This window comes from Monopterus albus, unplaced genomic scaffold (assembly GCF_001952655.1).
Source record: "Monopterus albus unplaced genomic scaffold, M_albus_1.0 scaffold335.1, whole genome shotgun sequence".
NCBI lineage: Eukaryota > Metazoa > Chordata > Actinopteri > Synbranchiformes > Synbranchidae > Monopterus > Monopterus albus.
The window spans coordinates 295,808-302,522 of NW_018128215.1; positions in this window are offsets into that span (position 1 = coordinate 295,808).

The following is a 6,715-nucleotide window of genomic DNA, read 5'->3' on the forward strand; positions in this document are numbered from 1 at the left end:
GGCGTGCTGGGGGCCCAGGTCCAATGACCCGTTTCCCCCCATAGCCGGCTCCCCCGGTTCTCCAATCGACCCAATGGTCGATTTGGGCACCGGTGGAGACAAACTACCCTCGGCTGAGCAGCACACTTCCACCACCAGCCATCCTTCAGCGCTTGGTGCCCTGCTCCCTTACTTGCCGGGAATTATCACCAAGGCAGCAGGCCGTAAAGGCATCCCCATTCCTGCAGCTGCACCACCTGCCGCCCCTTCGGATATGGTGGGAGATTACTACAGAGCGGAGCAACTGAGTAAGCCTGTCTGGCCCAGTTTCCCAGCGATTCAGCCCTTCTTCTCCGAGGCAGGAGAACGGCCTGGGGGCCTGTGGGCTCCAGTACCCCGCTATGAGGCTCTCACCAGAGTCGAGGGGATGACCGACCTGGGTTTTCCCGCCGTGCCGCTGTTGGAGACCAGCATCTCCTCCATCCTGCTCCCTAAGACGGCGTTCTTCGGAAAACAGCGCCCCACTCCTGCACTGCCCCGAGACCAGGTCACTGCTCGGCTCACGGACCGCATCCACCAATGCGCCTCCCAGGCTGGAGCCACCATCAACAACATGGTCAGAGCCCCTTCTTTGCTCGGCTGGGAGTGCATGTGTCCGTTACAGGCTGTGGGAGGACGGTGGGATCACACCCTGTCTCTCCACATCAACTGCCTGGAACTAGCTACGGTGCTGAAGGTGGTAAAACACTTCGCACCGGTGCTGAGGGGAAGGCACGTCATGGTGTGCTCGGACAGCACAACAGCCGTCGCATACATAAACCGGCAAGGCGGTGTTCGCTCTGCCCGGCTGCTGGAAATTTCACGGGAACTCCTAGCTCATCAAACCCTGCTCTCCATCAGAGCCGTGCACGTCCACCGCAAGCAGAACCGCGCCGCGGACCTCATGTCACGGGACGGACCCCAGCCCAGCAGGTGGAGGCTGAATCCGGCCCTAGCTCAGACACTGTGGGACAGGTTCGGCCGAGCGGTGGCAGACCTGTTCGCAGCACACGGGAACGCGCAGTGCTGCCTCTGGTTCTCACTGTACGCCGGGGACGACCTGCCTCTAGGGGTGGATGCCTTCGCTCACCACCCCTGGCCGAGGGCTCTCCTCTACGCGTTCCCCCCAGTCTCATTAATCCCACGCCTCCTGTCACGCGTGCAAGACGAGCGGCTGCACATCATCCTGATAGCTCCGGAGGGCACGAGCGCAGCTTGGTTTCCGACCATGGTTCATTTGCTGGCGGGGGATCCCTGGCAACTCTCCTGGCAGGGAGACGCACTCTCTCAGCTGGAAGGCGCGATCCAGCAGTTCCCCGTGATAGGTCAGCGGCTGTGGGCCTGGAGAGCATAGGACTGCCTCCAGCGGTGGTGCGCACTATTCAGTACGCCAGAGCTCAGTCAACAACGGCGTCTTACGCTGGAAAGTGGTCAGCTTTTCAGCGATGGTGCATGGAGAAAGGCACAGCTCCCACCACCTGCCCGGTGGTTGAGGTGCTGACGTTTCTACAGACCCTGGTTGAAAGAAACCTGGCTCTGTCTACTGTTAAAGCGTATGCCGCCGCCATCTCATCATGCCATGAAGGTTTTGGCGAGAGGACCGTTTGCACACCCACTGGTAAAACGTTTTCTCAGGGGTGTGGGCAGACTGAGACCTGTAATTCGCACAACGGTGCCACAGTGGAATCTGCCTCTGATTTTACGCGCGCTCAGCAGGCCTCATTTTGAGCCCATGGCACATGTTCTGCCAATTCTTCATACCTTATCAGATCTTCATACCCAAACTGTCTGCGCATGCGCATTAGGCTCTGCGCATGCGCAGTTATGGACTGACTAACCCCACCCCGATCCATCCCCCTAACCCTAACCACTTTGTGAACGGTGGGTAGCACGTTTTGATAGGTAGCAAAATCTGACAAAACACACACATCTCTCTCAAACATCTCTCCCTGAAAACAGCGCTCCTCCTAGCCTTGACTTCGGCCAAGCGCGTGGGCGATCTGTGTGCACTGTCTGTCTCACCGGCGTGCCTCCTTATCCGCGGAGACGGTAGCGCGGCCATTCTCAGACCGAACCCCGCTTATGCACCTAAAATTATGTAGGGGTCCTACAAATTCTGTTGCGCAAAGACTTTTATTAGACCTTTATTTTGAAATGGTTCATGGATATTGCGCTGTCTTCCGGTGGTGCCGTGTGTGTGGGGAGATGGGCGGAGAGAGAAGAAAAAAGCTGCGACAAGTTTACGAAGAACGGGCGAAGTTCGATAACTTTGGTACTGTAATAAGTTATGTGTGGACCGATAACCCGTTGGAGGGTCATAGAGTGGAGTAACGTAACCCTGCATACCTGGACAGCCTCCAGCGCTCCATCCATCTCCCAAGTGTAGTGATGTACACTGTTTCCAGCCTTTTACACGGAATGTTGGTAAGCAAGTGAGCTTTTCTTCTCCACTAGAATACAGGTTGGACTGTGCTAAAGACTCTCTTGAGTGGAGCTGTGGATATTGTTACCAAGTGAGTCATATTTCACATTTTGGAGTATCACCGTACGAGATTGGATTGTACTGGTAATTGATATTTTCTTTGTCTATTTTTGATGGCTTTAATTTCCCTCTGAATGGGGTTCGAAGTTTGAGATCACTTTTCTTGTAAGGAACCAGACAAAAGGAGGAGTAAACGATTTGTTTTATTAATTATTTTTTTTATATTAATACTTTGCTATAATAAATTATTTTTGGTTCGTTAACTTGAACTGGTTTAAGCTATATTCCTACCCTAAGGAGTGGGGGCGTGTCACTTATCTTGTTTGTCTTGGGAAGGGTGGGCTGTGCATGTAAGAAAAGCTTTCACCTGCACGCACACATACACACTCCAGCGGCCATCATGTGTAAAGTTAGTCCTGGAGCCCATCTCACCTTGGCTGTAGCTCATCATAGCAACACGATAAGCACCAACCTATACAAATGGTTAGATAGAGACCAAAAGCATTGGGTGGGGGGACCCAGATCCTGTAACTCACTCAGTCTTCCCTAGGGTAGGGGTTATTATTTCCCCCCACAAGGCGGTGGCATATTCCCCTCCGCCACATTTATTTTAATATCAACTGTTCTTGTCCAGGTTTATTTATGGTAAAAAAAAATGTCATGACTTATGCAATTTACTGAAATATAAGAAGTTAAACCAGTTTATGGAAACTATTTACAGTTACCCCCATCTTTATGTCCCTTTCACTGAGCCTGAACTTCACGGTGTTCAGCATGAAAATTTGTGATGCACACTCAAGAGATGAAGTTCTTGTCCCAGCTTCCTTCCTCATTAGCGTCTGACAGCGCACAGCTCATGCGGTGAGGGGCTGAGGGTGAAGCCCACAGCTGGTGTCAGATCCGCATATTGACCGGGAGTGACCCCCTCGCCTGGCATCAGAGCCCATTCTACGCGAGCAATGGCGTCCTCCACTGCCCTTCTTAGAGGCATGGCTGTGGAAGATATCTGCACGGCAGCCTCCTGGGCTTCCCCTTGTCCCTTCACCCGTTTTTACCTCCGGGATACATCCAAGTTCTCACTGGCTCACTCGGTCCTGAGTGTCACGCATGACGGTGAGCACCTCGTGTCACGTGAATGCGCCACCACCGCTGAGCGCTGACCCTGGGTCACTCGCTCAGGCGGCAAAATGAACAGCCAAACTCCAACCGGTCTGATCGCTGTGCACTGGTACGGTGTGTGCCCTGCTACACTCACACACACAGTCCATGCGCCCCCCATCACATGCGGCCCCAATGGCCATCTTTTCTGTGATGCGCCCATGGGTGCTTGTTCTTTTCGCCGCGCGCTGCGCACTGGGATGTGTCCTCTGCTTCATTCACACACACACACCATGCGCTCCATTGCACCTGTGCCTCCGTGGTCGCATTGAGGCATGTATGTCTCATTATCCAACATGCTATCCAGCCTGAGATGATGTTTGCTGTGATTTGGTGCTTTACAAATAAAACAATAATATTTTCGCATTAAGTGACATTTGACAAATCGCTGCGCTCTTTTGGTAGATGTGGCGCTCTGGTGATCCACCAAGCACTCTACATAACATCTGATAAGGACAACAAGGACCTTTGCAAAGCCCCAGGCTTTCTAGGACAGAGGTCAACAACCAAAAAGGAGCGATAACTGGCCATAGGCCGTTTTAATGTTAAAGTCTATGACAACTTTGTAATGCAGTGTCACCATTATTTACAGTAGCTAGTATGTGTCCGTGTTAAAACGTTGTGTAAAGACAGTAAAGCGGGAAACTCCTAGATTTGGATCTTCAGGGTGAGTGTCACTCAGTACAACGTAACACTTGTTCTATGATAAGATCCGGTGAGTTTGATATAACTTACGCCGAATTAGATAGTGAGGCTGGTCAAACATCTTTATGATGTGTGTACTTTAAACAGACAAGTCAGGCTTCTTTCACTTGGTCTGCACACTCTGAGGCAGATGGTATGACCAAATTCACATTTAGGCTATAGCTACACACACACTTGTCTGTTACAATCTGTTGCATGCTGTTAATGGACTACTTCGAAATTAAATAAGAAACACGGTTACCAACCTACCTAGCGAATTTTCTAGCATGCACAGAGGACGCTTCGACCTCTTCTTCGTCGGTCTTTATCGGTGGCTTGCTGCCAACTTAAGGTGCATCACTGCCACCTACTGAACTGAAGTACAGATCAACAGTCGAACCAAAGGGGGGCAAAACTCTTTCTATAACACCCATGTCTGTCAGATATGCAATGACTATAAACTTTATGACAAATAATGAATACACTCTCCAGTGACAAACAAAATCTTCATTTTTCCATCTTTCTTCACTATACACATTACAAATACACACAACATGTTCGACTGTCTATTCCTCACCACAGTACTCACAGTAGCCTGAAGGGTGTTTTCCAGTTTTATACAAAGTGTGGTTCAAACCCGTATCCCCTATTCTCAGACAAGTCTTCTCTCCTTGATTTTACAATCCACTTTGCCCTGAAGCTTATACAAACATCTGCCAGTTTTTTCATAGTTGCTCCCCAACATTTCTTTGATAACCACACTTGTTTTACAATTTTTATTTGAAACATTTATGAAAGGTCTATAAAAATTAAAATTCCAAACAGTTTATACAAAGTTCAGTTTAGCTTCACCCAGTATCTAAACCCACCTGCTGCAACAATAAAATGCAGTTGACCTGTTAGTCAATGTTGAAATAACAGCCAACATTTTACATTAGTTCGACCAATTTTCAACAACAGCTGCAGACTTCTGGCAAATCTACTGGCTGTAAATGTTACCCTGACTAGACTTTTAGTGGAAGGACATGAGTAAGACGTTATTTCTACAATCCTTGGGCATAGGTTGCTTACAAAAAGGCATAGCAATTCAAAATGAGCTACAAATGCAAGTAGCTGGTTTATCATTAATGAATAAAAGCAGGACTTACCACATACTGTAGGAAATAACCTTTAGAAGAAGATTGAAGTTATTATTTAAGCTATGGATTTGCCCATGTACAGTAGGCTGCACAATGGCTCTCACTTTCTCAGGTCGTCCTCTGCAGCCGCAAAGAGGAAGTGTCCCTTTGCTTGTTCAATGGGGACCAGGGTGCCCTTGTTTTCCTCTGTTCAATACATACTTGACCATGCCAGCCCCCAACTCAGTGTGAATTATCCTGCTAACGTCAAACATTAATGCAGGGAGGATTTGGCTGTTCTTATAGTAGAGAGGTAAAGCTATATTAGCAGAGCAGCCATTGATCCACACATCTGGCAGGAAAGAGGCCACTGAAAGTGCAATATCTGCACTTTTTGAAAGAGATACAACACCAACTCCTTTACTACCCACCTGTGGAAAAACAAAATGTTACAAGCTGCAACTGTTATGTAGATTTTTTTCTTTTGTAGATGACCATGAAGCACTTGACTCTCAAAAGACCCTTTAGCTAGATAAGGAACGGCTCCTCAGTTCCTCTTTCGGATGTTTCTTTAAATTAAACTTGACTGATTTGAATTTTATGTGACTGTCAACTGATTATTATTTATGATTTTTGTGATTTTATAAAATATTCTGACCACAAAATACTTAGACATTATAAGCACACCTTATCTTGTTTTTTTAAAAGTTGTATTCCTTCCTCAAAATAGTCTAGCTGGATCTTTTTGGTGTTCCCTGGCATGTCGTCATGGCCGTACAGTGACATAGTGAGAACCACAAATCCTCGGCTGGCCAGCAGAGAGGCCCTTGTCTCAGATACCCCTCCACCAAACGTGTACAGATCCAGCACAGCAGGAAATGGGCCTTGTCCTGGATTAGACATCATATCAGGAATTAGAACTTGCACTGCATTTCACAAATCTTGGACAGGTTTTTCACAATTTCTACTCATGTTTTGATCACATGAATGTTATGAGACATTTGTAAACACTATAAAACGATTTATTGTTCATTATTTAATAATTGTGTATGGGATAAAGTCACCGACTATGGCCACTGGACTAAGATCACATCAAGACTCAGCTATTTGTGGGTTGCGCCTCTGTTTTAAGATTAAGTACAGATTAAAGTGGCTTTTGGAGTTCATCAAATGACGTCTTTATTTTCCCGCACACTCCACACACACGTATACATATACACGCACACACACACATTATATATATATATATATATAT